This window comes from Aethalodelphis obliquidens, unplaced genomic scaffold, assembly GCF_003676395.1.
Source record: "Aethalodelphis obliquidens isolate GAN/ISIS:26980383/991018 unplaced genomic scaffold, ASM367639v1 scaffold14, whole genome shotgun sequence".
In the NCBI taxonomy this organism is placed as follows: Eukaryota; Metazoa; Chordata; class Mammalia; order Artiodactyla; family Delphinidae; genus Aethalodelphis; species Aethalodelphis obliquidens.
In genome coordinates, this window is record NW_020837958.1 from 20,629,096 (window position 1) to 20,642,762 (window position 13,667).

General features: G+C 39.6%; 1 protein-coding gene across 2 annotated transcripts in view; it reads right to left on the reverse strand.

Moving 5' to 3' along the window:
- BBOX1 (gamma-butyrobetaine hydroxylase 1) overlaps positions 1-4,486 on the reverse strand; it is a 77,604-nt gene extending 73,118 nt beyond the window's left edge. For both annotated transcript variants that reach the window (XM_027115151.1, XM_027115150.1), the window contains exon 1: positions 4,122-4,486. The gene's annotated coding sequence lies outside the window, so the exon portion shown is untranslated. The remainder of the gene's footprint in view (positions 1-4,121) is intronic.
- Between the last annotated feature and the right edge of the window lie 9,181 nt (positions 4,487-13,667).

The following is a 13,667-nucleotide window of genomic DNA, read 5'->3' on the forward strand; positions in this document are numbered from 1 at the left end:
TGTATATATGTCCATGCCACTCTCTCACTTCATCCTAGCTTCCCCTTCCCCTTCCCCTTGTCCTCAAGTCCATTCTCTACGTCTGTTTTTTCATTCCTGTCCTGCCCCTAGGTTCTTCAGAACCATTTTTATTTTTTTTTTAATTCCATATATATGTGTTAGCATATGGTATTTCTTTTTCTCTTTCTGACTTACTTCACTCTGTATGACAGACTCTAGGTCCATCCACCTTACTACAAATAACTCAATTTCGTTTCTTTTTATGGCTGAGTAATATTCCATTGTATATATGTGCCACATCTCCTTTATCCATTCATCTGTTGATGGACACTTAGGTTGCTTCCATGTCCTGGCCATTGTAAATAGTGCTGCAATGAACATTGTGGTACAGGACTCTTTTTGAATTATGGTTTTCTCAGGGTATATGCCCAGTTGTGGGATTGCTGGGTCATAACACATTGAATTCTGAATGGATACATTGTTTGAAGGGTGCATCCCCTACCACAATAAATACTGTTCTGTACTTAACTTGGCACTGTGCCAAGTCACACTAACTGTTGAACTGATCACACCGATAGATGTATCTGCACTAACAGACACTAGTTACAATCCAACCTTCCTTTTTAGGCTTTCTCTCTCTTTTTTCTTTATTTTTCTTCTTCTGCTTAGCAAATTTGAACTGGAGAGGGAAAGTGCATTCCCAGGTATTAGGGGAACCTGAGACTCTTCCCCCCCGCCCTCCTGAAATGGCTGTTCTGAGGAGGGTATTTCAGAGCAGTGGCCACATCAGGAGGGTGGTTGATGGAGGCTGCCTGAGGCACCTGGGAGAGGGTGGAAGAACTGGAAAGACCTGGGTGTTGCTGAAGTTAAATTGTTTGGGTATCTATGAAGGAACTTGGTGGGTTACTTCTACACTTCACAATTCCTTTCTCAACTTCATGACAAATGTGAATGGTCATCCAAACAAAAGCAGGGAGCAATGGGAACACAGTTTCCCTCTTCAACTTTTTTTGATTTATTTAAAACTGTATTGGGGCAAATGGGCTGAAAATTTAAACAGGGAGAAACCATCAAGGATCATCAGAACTTGAAAACAGATTCTTCATGAAAATGAATAGGTTTGTACGTGTGTGTGATTTGTTGAAATCTGTTTTTCAATTTGACTTGTTAAAATTGAGCCCTGTTATGGAGATCAGCTCAGAGCTTTGTGTCCACCTAGAGGGGTGGGGTAGCGAGGCTGAGAGGGAGATGCAAGAGGGAGGGGATATGGGGATATAGGTGTAAATATAGCTGATTCACTTTGTTATACAGCAGAAACTAACACAACATTGTAAAGCAATTATACTCCAATAAAGATGTTAAAAAAAACCTGAGCCCTGTTGAAGCATAATGACCATTTAGTTATTTGATAAACTATTGTGTTTCTCTGAAGAAAAGAGAAAAAAGAAAAAGTTTGATGCTCCTAGATATGTATGTATATCTATCTATATCTGTATCTCTCTCTCTTTATATCTATCTCAGTGTGACCTTTTTGCTGAATTAAAGAGGTCCTATAAAATGAAAATGTTTATTTATTTTATACTTAACTATTCTGCTTCTTATTATTCACAAGTATAATTTAGTTTATGAAATATCAGCTTGACTTTTGTGGGAGGAAGTAGTTTTACCTGTCCTGGAAAATAGACCTTGGATTCAGGTTAGGGGGGATTACTATCTGATGGGACAGATTTCTTTTAACTTCATCCCATCACTTGATGTGTATGTGTTGTTGTTTTCCTTCCTAACTCACTTACCATATTTTTCCCCTTCAGAGTTATGGAAGTGTGTTTGGCACTCCTGTTTTGCACAACTAAATTGTTTCAGAGATCATCTTACTTAAGCCATGGGTGTGATTTTTGTCATCTTTAAAATTTTATAAACTCAAATTTTGTCAGCTGGTTTGGAAAATCAAGAAAGTAGCTCTGAAAGTTATCTTATGTACTGATCTTGTAAATAAAAGAAACTTAGAACTAGAAATCTCAGAGCTGGAAAGAAACAATCTTCAGTATCACTGGGTTAAGTGCCCTCTATTTTTATGCAAGGAAAGTGGAAGCTCAGAGATGTTGGGTATGATTTGTCCAAGCACATACTGCTGGCTAGAGGGAGAGGTTGCCCCAAACCTGGATTTGCCAGTCCAGTACACACATAGAAAGTGAACAACTTCTGGTTCTATACAAGAGAGTGCAAAAATTCCTCAAATGCGAATTACAACTAATTTGAATCAGAGGTTTTAGTTAGGATTCTCAGGAAGTTGATGTAGAAACTACATAGTTACTATATATAAAATTAAGATTGCTGGAGATTAATAATATGCACCTGAGAAGGCTGATTCATCTGCTAGATTACTCACCCTCCAAAATAAAAGGCCGTCATTTTTGGACTGATTTTTATAATGGAAGACCAGATAGAGTGGACTCATGTTATCAAATGTCAGGATCTGTTAATATCTATTTTCTCTTCCTCTGGTAAGTCATCAGACTTGCTGTCATAGAACAGGATTCTCTGTGTTTGACCTCCTGCTTTTAGGTATTAGGATCAAAAAAATGATCAAAATGCAAGAAACATGCAAATCATATGGGTAGGTGTGCGAGGTGTATCACAAAACCATGTATTTAGCGCTTTTTATGTTCTAGCTGCTCTAATGATGCTTTCGACTGCACAAACCTTATTTAATCCTCCAGAAAACACTGTGAGATCCGTTCCATCAGTTCCCTTTTACAGATGATCTTAAGCTTCAAGAGGTAAAGAAACTGATTTGAAGGCAGAGGAAATAGAAATTGTGACCACTACACAGGACTACCTCATGGAGAATCTGTGGCTGAATAATTTTCCAGGCAATAACTTCAATTTACCAAAAAGGTACTATTAAAATAGTAGCTAACTCTCATGATTATTGGTTGTTGATTGACCTCACCATCCGACATTTCATCATTGAAAGGAGAGGACAGGAAGAAGTTTTCAGACATTACACCATAAAGGCTTAAAATATTATTATTCCTTTATGCACAACCTTTAAATCATAAAACTCAGTTTCCACTTGGTAAGGTAGAAGTTGACCAAACTGCATTTGTAGTGTGTGAACTTTAATATGGTTTGAATACGTACATACTCTACTCATTACATTTGCTACCTAAGTCCTTTTAACTTTTAGAAGTTATTGCTTTTTTTTTCTCTACCTTGATTTAATAAGTGGCTGAGTTACTTAATAATTCATGAATATACTCTCATGGGAATAATGAATTCTATGAAGCCATTAGTAAAACTGGACCATTCTCTTGAGTAGGTTTACCCTTCTGACTGCTCCCTTATTTAAAGTACCACATTTTTTTTAAGGTATCACATTTTATGCAAACACTTCCTTCCTAAATTATAAAAAGGAAAATTTTAGCTTCAGTCTGGTGGCATTACTACATTCAGATTGAAACTCAAATTATCAATTCATTTGTTTACCAAGGTAAAGCAGAGTACTGGGTCTAGATTTTAAGAAGGTTTCTAAATCTTTGAAACAGAACATATATTCATTATGAGAAATTCTATGTTTTCAAATAAAATCAATTCAAAATACCTGTCCTATGTCTTCTTGAGCTATATTCAGGAAGCAAAATAGCCTTAATTGACCAATATTCTAAAAAAGCATGTTACATTCAGTTTGGGGGCTTAACAAAGGGCCAAGGTGTAATATACAGTCACTTTCTCTGGGCTGGGTGGTGGATTAGTTAGTGAACATTTCCAGTTTCCAGCCAGAACCCCCCTCCCCCTTCACCCAGTCTACTTTTTAGACAGTATCCTCTCTGTGCCCGCTGTATGCTTCCTGGATCAGCTTAGGGACTGCAAAGTAATTTGACTACGAGACTAAGCCAAACATAATTGGGAAAAGGAAGCTGCCAAGAAGCAATCAGATCCACTGCATTCCAAATCAAGCCTATTCCTAATGCCAGATGGACCATCCCCATCTCAGCCCACATGGCCGTGAGATGCATGTGACTGGATTTCCAATCGGATACTCCCCCCACCCCACCCCCAATCCATAGACCCGAATCCACAAGCCCTTCAAAATAAGGGAAAGTTGAGCTCAGTTATACCTGTTCTCAGATGTGCGTTGTGTGCCAAGTCATGCAAAATTTACCAAGGAAAGAAAACATCAGCTTTGATCTTCAGTGTCCTTTGGGCAGGTAGCCTCCTGATGCCCGTCACCTTCCAGATGTATCTGCCCCCAGTTTCCCTACGTCTGATGTACTGCTCTGACTTGGAAGCCTTTCTTCCTGTTCCTGGCAGCACCACTGCTGCCCTGCCCCCAGACACAGCTGAGGTTTGCAAATGAGGAAGGATGTCCCAATCTGAAGGTGTAGCAACTCCTGACGGGAGTTTGGAGATTAAAAAAAAAAAAAAAAAGTGAAGAGCTTTTATGGCCTAGAGGAGAAGGAGTTAGAAAGAGAAAATACTTTCACTTCTACTAGTGCCTAAAACCACAAAACCCCAGGACTCACTGCAATGCATTGCCGTAGTTAGAATCTTTCCTGGTAAAAGGAGAACAGTTCTCACCTGTCTTATCTCCTGCCCCTGCGCCAGCAGCAGCAAGTGAAGGAACTCCGTTACTCCTGTCCCACCTGTTCTCGGCAATAGCTTTATTGTTGAAAAACGCACTTGGAGAAAAGACATTGAGATGCACATTTAACAGGGAGGAGCTACTAGCTCCCACCTGAGCAGAGATGAGGTGGTACCTCCGTGCCCATAGAATATTCCATATGAGTCTCTTTGGAGGGAGCTTGACTAGTTCTCAGGGGCTAGTAGGAAGGCTGGGATGGTCCCTCCTGAGCCCGATGCCCTCCTTTCTCTGCCACTTTGGCTGGAGTGAACAGTGGCGGCCAGAGAGCATGGGGCTTTTCTGAAGGCACCTGGTTGCCAAGTGACTTGACTCCCAACACACAGCCCTTAGGGCAACAAAAGGGAAAGACCAGGGTGGGCAGCCTGCCAGGGACCCAGAGCCTGGCTGCCGGGCCTTCAGTAGGTGCATGCCCGGTGCAGGGGGAGGGCTGGTGGGCAAGTCTCAGGTCCTAGTTCTTAACGGGGGTCCAGATTCCATTAAAAGAAAGTCTGCAGGTGGCAACTGAAGTCCAGGAAAGTGACCTATGAGCCCTCTGCCCTCCTCTCACCAAACACCACCCTTCCCAGGAAGACACCCAAACAGCCTCAGCCCACAACTTGTTGTTTCTTGCCTGAAGGACTCCACAGCTGTGAGACTCAGACAGGCAGCCACAAAAGAGCTAATGAGAGAGAGAGAGAGAGAGAGAGAAAGAGAGAGAGAGAGAGAGAGAGAGAGGGAGAGAGAGAGAGAGAGAAGGAGAGAGAGAGAGAGACAGAGAGGGAGAGAGAGAGAGAGAGAAGGAGAGAGAGAGAGAGACGGAGGGAGGGAGGGAGGGAGGGAGAGAGAGAGAGAGAGAGAAAATGCAGATCCATTCTCCGTGGCCTCTTCTACGGTCTCCTGCCCAGGATAACTCCCCCCTTCCAGAACTGCAGCGTCCCCTCCATTAATGATGCCCTGTCAGCTCTTTCACAGTAAAATTTAAACTGTGTCCTTTCATCAGTGGTCTCCTCCTCCATCTTCCTTCTTCCCTCCCCCAAGTCTCCAGGTCAAAAGACTGACACGCAGGAATCCAGTGAAAATCAGGCAGGTTTTGTTTCCCACATATGGGAGGAGAAGGTGTGTGGACATGGGGGTCCTCCATCAGTGTTGCCAGCACTTTAAACCCACAGTAACTGAGGTGATAGGTATGCCAGAAGCAATCAGTTAATTATATTTTAAACATTAAGATGACATAATATTGTAGAAATACACTCCACTGACTTTTTAAAATTTAACTTAATTTAATTTACTTTTTCATACAGCAGGTTCTTATTAGTGATCCATTGGATACACATCAGTTTATACATGTCAATCCTAATCTCCCAGTTCATCACACCACCACCGCCGCCCCCTGCCGCTTTCCCCCCTTGGTGTCCATACACTCCACTGACTTTTATTTCACACTTTGTGCTTTAGTAACAATTACTGGAATAAATTAGGTAAATTCTGTTCCAGCTTTCAGAACATTGTTGAAAAACTGGGTTGCATGAACACGGTTTCTAACAGAAGAGTGAAAGAAAACAAAACGACAACAATAAACAAACCTGTTAAGGTTAAAGTTTAAACACCTGCACATAAAGAATTAATTCCCACATTGAAAGCAAACAGACAAATCCTACTCTTGACTGTGAGAAGCCTCTTTAAGATTGAAAAAAAAAATAAAAAATAAGCGTTTCCCTGAGGCCTCTCTTCTATCTGTATTAACCCTTTACAGTTTTCAGCTTGCTTTCATATGTGGTCTCTCAGTGTACTATCCTGGCAGTGGCAAACAATGTTAAAATTCTGGGTTTCAGATAGAGAAAAGGAGACTGTAGAGGTTCATGGACTACAGAAGGTCACAAAACGCGCAAGAGGTGACATCCGTACCAGAGCCAGAAATGTTGATATTTTGCCCATGTGTTTCTTTTAGGTTTAGGCTGAAGAAAAATTTATTTTAAAAGTTAATTCCATGTTAAGTACAGCTAATTGAACTTAAGTACAGCCAATGAGTTAGACGTTAGAAACACATTGTAACTCCGTTTTTATTTTAAACAGAAATAGAATGAATGATGCCCTCATTTCAGTGAGCATGCACAAATGAAAGATGGTCTTGATTATTTGAAAGGCTTATTTGGTGTTGTCCAAGTGGCAGAATTTGATGAGACTGAGCAAGATCTCACTTGCAGATTTGAAGGTGGGTGGTGTTTCCAGAGGAGGAAAGCCACTGGAGCCTGGAGACTCCAGTGGCAACATACCTGTATCATATGTAGCATCTGGTGATGCTAAAGAGGGTGACTTGGGCTTAAGAAAACATTGCTAACTGGCAGGACTCTTTAGTTTCAGTGAAATCTAGTGCCTATGGAAAGATTCTGCTGTTTACACCATTTCCACTTTTGAAGGAGGAAAAACTAACAGGATTTGCACATGATACTTCCTATACAGTCAATAGATAGTAGCATTCTTTCTGTTTAAATTTTAGTCATTTCATAAAGGTTGAAAACACACACACAAAAATTAATGATATTAAAAAGACTATAATTTATACATACTTCTCTATAAAGAAGAAAACCAAAATGACCCATAATCCCACTGACCTCATATTATTATTCAGAAAAATATGGAAATACAATCAATGAAAAGCCTTCCTTCTCTTTCTTTTGAATTACTTTTCCCAAAAGTAATAGCTGTTAAAATTTTTTTTTAGTCTACACTGAAGTATTTACCATACATATGTGTAACCCAGTGGTATGCTGGTAAGCACTGAAAAACCAGCTCTCTGTGCCCACAAGTTTCTAATTTTCAGGTAAATAACAAAAATACTTTCATTATCTAGGGTGATGGGACCCATGAGCAAGGAGCAAGCCCAGCCCAGAATCTGCAGAAGGACTCATTCAGGTAGGTAGAAGGAACACCTATATTGAGTGGGAAGCTGTCCTGAGTCCTTCCTTAGACATCATAACAAATACTGTGATGAAAAATAAATATTGGTAATCATTTTGTGAACTAAAATCAATAGCTGAGCTCTGAATTTTTAGTCAGTCTCCAAGAACTTAGTAATTTCTGAAAAAATAATCTGTCCATAAATAGTCACTATTAATCTTATGATTAATAGTCACTACTAATCTTAAAGAGGGGTGGTAATATAACCAATTTGATCTTGAAAATAATTTTTTTAAAAATATTTAAATATTTGATATTTAAACTATTATATGTCCTCTTAGTGAAATATGAGCTCCATGAGCACTTTGAGACTTCTGTATTTAGTATCATTCTTAGAACAAACAATAGAGGACTCTACGCTGTGCCCTGTGTTTTAGGGGGCTCTACTCTGGCCCCTCTCCATCCATACCACTCCCCATAGGTGACTTCACATGGGACCGGGGGACCCACCTGGAGCCTGTACCATCCCTCCATTCTAGATGATGCTCTGTGAACCCAGACCCTGACATTTCAGACCTGCAAAGACTTGTGTCTGCTACCAGGGTCTGTAACCATTCTCTTCTCTTCTGCTAGGCCACTGAGGTTGTACAGCACCCCTGATATGAAAAACCCTAGGCCCAAGGGGTGGTCCAGGGGCAGCTCTGCATGTGTGTGTGGTGTACAGATAGATGAGCTTACATGTGGAGTGTCCACATGATCTTCCTCCCAGTGAAGGGTGAAACTTGAGATTGATGAGAAGTGGACAGAGCTGTGGCCTAAGGTTGCCGGCTGAGGACTAGAGTCTACGGGCTGGCTCTCCCTTCCCTGTCAAAATCTGGTGCAGAACAACAGGAATCTGGGAATTATAAATTCAAACTTGGCCTCCTAGGTTATTTTGAAGGTATATTTTTCAAGGTTGGGGGATAGAACATATTTTATTCAACAGTTAGGTTGTCACAAGCAGTGGTATGCTGGTCAATGTTTAACAAGAGGCTCTCTGAAAACAACAGCAGCAACAACAACAATGAACCAATTTGTAGTGTTTTCCATTTGCCATGGTGTAAATTCTCCCACCACGGCCAAATTCAAACCGCCAATGCAACATTACTGAATGTGAATTTGGGAGGAGATGCATACAGCTGGCTCTATGCAGGAACCACCCATTCTTCTTGCATGGCCCTGCAATAAATCTTTCTCTGCTCCAAACTCTGAGGTTTCAGTTTGTTTGGCCTCATTGTGCATAGGTAACATTTATATTTTAAATATTTAGTTTTGTAGTATAGGAGCCTCAATTTGTACTCCCATTCTTGGAAACCCCCCCCCCCCCCCACAGCCGAATGTTACTGATGCACCCTAGTGCATAGAAAAGTGCTGGAATATAGTAAACCTTAATAACTATCTCTTGGATAAGAGGCTTTATAGGTGCATGACTTTAGGTAAGCCATTCAGCTATAAATTCTTCTGTACTTTACAGAGCTCTTGACCAAATGATACAGTTCATGTGAAAACATCTAGCACAGTTCTTGGCACCTTATATACAATCAATAAATGTTGTTGAAAGAATGAATAATAGACTTTCAATAAATTTTCATATGTTTTTTATTATCATATTTGGGAAAAATTCAAGTTTTTTAGTTTAAGCTGTTCTTAGGTTTTTGTAATTTTCTGCAGTTGTCTATAGGTCAAGACAAATGCCCATTTCTTTGAGGGTTTTTCTTGGAGAATCCTTTGTGATAGACATCTCATTTTCATACAGTTCCCAAGGGAACAGTGCTCACACAATGTTACTCATTTTAGAAAGTTTGGTAAAATTCCATTTGGCTACAAGTCTGTTATTCGAGCTCAGGGGAGGAAAGGCTGTGTTTTATGCTCTAACTTTGTTCTCAGCTGTATTTTGTATCCTGGGATAGTGAAGAGAAAAAGGGCTTTGAATTAGTAGTTGAGATTTAGTCATTCCATATACTATCCTCAGTGAGGAATTCAAGATGAACATGTGAGAAATAAGGAAGATTCAGCAGAGGCATTCTCCCTCTCATTTGCTTGGCTAACTGAATAAATCTTAATGATGAGTAATCACTTCTGCTGAGAGAGTTGTTACCTGTGAAACATAGTCCATTGACTGGTTGTTGATACACTTAGTTTAAGCGTTGCTTTTTCTCAATCATTCCTAATAGCAGATATTTTACTTTTCATGAGGGTGTTTTCTTCCTCCCAAAGTATTTCAGTATTTCTCCCATGTGCTCAATGAACCATTATTTCCCTCCTCAATATTTTTTAGCCGACAGTCATGTTTTCTTTCTTTTTTTTTAGGTGTAATTTTTCTTCCTTTCCTTTTTTTTTTTTTTTTTTTAGCTATGTTTTCTTTTCATAGTGTCACCAATAGCTTTTTGTTTTACCTCCCAATTTCTATGAAAAAAGTTGAGTGAGCTCTGTTTCTATTATCTCAAAACTCTGGGAAAGAAATCTCTTGTAAATAGCAAAAATATGTCTGGGAATCTTCCTTTACACTATCAAAAAAACAACACAGTTCTTTCTCCAAAAGATCTCCAAAAAAGAATATCCTAGGATCAGACCACAAAAATGTTGAAAACTCATCTGAACAGGCTGCTGAATGGAAACACAAATGGATCCATGCGCACATGAACCTAAAGGTAGCACTCAGGAAAATCATCAGTAAATGGAGAAGTACAATTGAAGTTGGGAAGAACCTTAGACATCTTCTGATCTAAAATCTTAATTTATAGATGGTGAATCTGGGCTACTTCTGCAGGAAAGAAAAACCAGATAACATCAAGAGTGATATCATCTAGGTGTCCACTCTAGAGATTTTCATTTCTATGTTAGTGAAGATAGCTTGGGTTATGGTGCATAAATAAATAACTGCAAAAGCTGAATGGCTTAAAGCAACTGTGAGGTATTTCTCACACACATGACATGCCCATCATGTGTGGGCAGTGGGATCTTCTCCATGAACTTGGGGATCAAGACTGATGAAGTCTCTACTACCTGGCATATCACCAGATGCTGTAGCAGAGGGACAGTAAGCATGGCTAATTATGCCTGGAATTTAAAGACTCCCATCTGTAAGTGTCACATACCACTTTCACTCATTTTATTAGTTAAGCAAGTCAATCATCACACGTCCCTTCAAGGAGGTAAAGAACTGCAATCCAACCGTGTTATTGGGAGGACGAAAATGGAATACTTTTGAACTGTCCCAATGTCTGCAAATCCTTATCACTCCTACAGTCACTGACAATTTTCAAATGTGTGAACTCACAGACATAGATTGTAAACATAATATATACTAAGACATAATAAGACCCTAACAATAAGATGTTTTGAGAATACAATTATAGAAAATTAATTCTAGGAAATTAGCATAGAACTGAGTGGCTGAAACATTTCTTCCAACTCTCACCTGTCTGAATTAGTAAGATCCAAGCAGTTGCAAGATAAGTGATATTAAGATTATCTAAGGAAAGTGACAATTGAAGGTGAGGAAACATTAAAAACCAGGAGTTAGAAGGAGAAAGCTGATAGCACCCCTCCAGCACCACCAAAGGATTTGGCAATGCAGATGGATGCATTAGTGTCTGACAGCATATATCCAGTAACGTTTGAGACCCACAAATAGTTCTCCTTGCCCACCAACATATTTTTATATCAAAATTTGGCTTTCACAGATTTTTTTTTTCATAGAGGGGGAAAATGGACAGCTTAGGCTAATAGGAATATTTTCCGTCTCAAAGTTAGGAGTTCTTGTTCTAATTCAACAAATTGGTCTCTAGTTTATATGCTTCAGTGTGGACATTGCAAGGCAGTCTCACTTAGTGTTATCAACTCCGAGAAACTGACATTTTTTGGGTCTGCAAGGCCAATACTTGATTAAGATAAAGTCACCCAGGAAACGCTGCTGGATAAGACCTTCTCCTCACCAATATCTGACCTCCCGTCTCACCCTCTAAAAGACAGTTCTTCCTTCTCCATTGGAAACACTGTCTTCAAACTATGATGTGCAGGGTGCTAGTTAACTTCCTTTCTTAACATGATCTCTTTTCTGCCAAAAGAAACTGCACTAGTAATAGGCATCCCATTGATTGAAAGGCAAGCATCTTCTCATTGAGATTTAGTCTCTTCCTGAGATCTTTTCAAATGCAATTATCCTTTGAGAGAAGCACTACTTTGTCACTAATGTTTACTGAGCATTTCTTGTGGAGCAGACACTTTAATCAGTGTTTGATGCTCTATTTTGTTCAACCTTCACAAAACCCAATGAGGTAGACACTATTATTCTTACTTTACAGGTGAGTAAACTGGAGTTCAGAGAAGGTTGTTAACTTGCAAAAGTTTATTTAGCTGGTAATTATCAAGGCTGGAATTCAAATACAGTTCTGACTTCAAAACCAGAGCTCCCCATCACTATGTAGCAATGAAGAGACTAAAAGTAATTGCAATATTCATTTACTCACTTCTTCAACAAGCATGTTTAAGAGCCCACCATAAACACTTCGAGATGCTCCTCAGGGAGCTATTATTCCACTGAGGAACATAGATAATAAGGAGGAAATAAATTAATGAGATAATTTCATAATGAGATAATTTCACCAGTTAGTGGTAAGTGCTGTAAAAATACTAAACAGGGAAATGAGGTGGAGAGAAATTTGAGTGAAAATATATTAGTTGTGGTGGTCAGGGAAAGCTTTTTTTTTAAATGCAGAAAATGCTCAAGCTAAGAAGCGAATGATGAGAGAGCCAGCCTTTGGGAGAGGATGAAAAACATTGCAGGCAGAGAGAACAGAGGACAGGAGAGTATAAGAACATTCCAGGCAGGGAGAAGAGCAATGGAAAATGGTTTGAGAGAAGGGTCAGTCTGGTGCCCTTGAGGAAAAGACAGGCCACTGCAGATGCACATGGTGATAAGGGGAAGAACTGGAGGAGATGAGGTTAGACAGATGAGCAGGAATCATTTAGGGCAGAAGATGGGAGGCAGGGAGCAGCATCTGCTCTTGGATGAGAGTGAAAGAAACGAGAGGGAAAAATTGAGGAGTCTTGGAAGACAGAGGTTTAAAAAAATATTTCTTTCAAGGGACCAATCTTACTCCCAGAGATTCTTACTTTGTACCCACCCTGCCAAGACCTAGTGACATGTACTACAGATTTGGATTTAGCTATGCAAACCACTGCATTCCTTCAAGCACCTGTTGAACACAAGACACAAGATTGCCTATAACATTGAGCACAGTTAGGTCAAGCATGCATTATTACAAACAGCTGTTTGTAATTAAGACTGTCACATTTAGAAAGATGTGTAACACACTGATGGTGGTTGAGGTTAACACAAATAGCTGGAAATGGGACTAAATAAATGATACCCATGGATTTGAGGACATAAACTGATAAACATGCCTTCCTAAGATTATCAAATGGTTCCCAAATCAGCACTGTAACATGGGTCTGAATCCTATAGGTTCACCTTGAAATTAGGGGGTTTCTAAGGCAAAGGTTCAAGTGATTTCAAAGATGGAACATGTTTCTTATTCTGTGGCTAAATTCTAGGAGACCCAGGGGGATCCAAGGGAACTTTCCTTGTTGTTTTCTTGTGAGTGTATCTCCTGCATAAACCTTTTTCTGCAAGCCAGCAATCAAATTCAACAAAGTAACAAATAGTTCTGTTTTCTGATTTGTTGTTTAACAAATGAAGTGCTCTCCAGCCTGTTTGGATACCTCAACAAAAGACTTAGACATATGTGTGGGTAAATGGATTTAGGGTTTGATAATATACTGTGGAAGATTAATTTAGAATGTGACTGGAAGAAAATGTATACTACACTGAAATGTCTTAAAGAACCTCGTCCAGTGTGTGCAATCTGTGGGCAGACTTGCACTTGAGAAAGTATATTAAGTGTCTTTTGTTCCCTTAACACTAGATCCTAAATCTCACATTCCTTTCTTATCCAGATGTATTTACAATACTTTAAATTTTTTCTTAGCTTTGTAGGGTTCTATAACATTCTTTGTTTTTCTTTCATGATCATTTTTCCAATTAGCTCACAAGGCTCTGATGGCATTTTTGGCAGAAAGAGGGTAACTCCTCACTCACTAC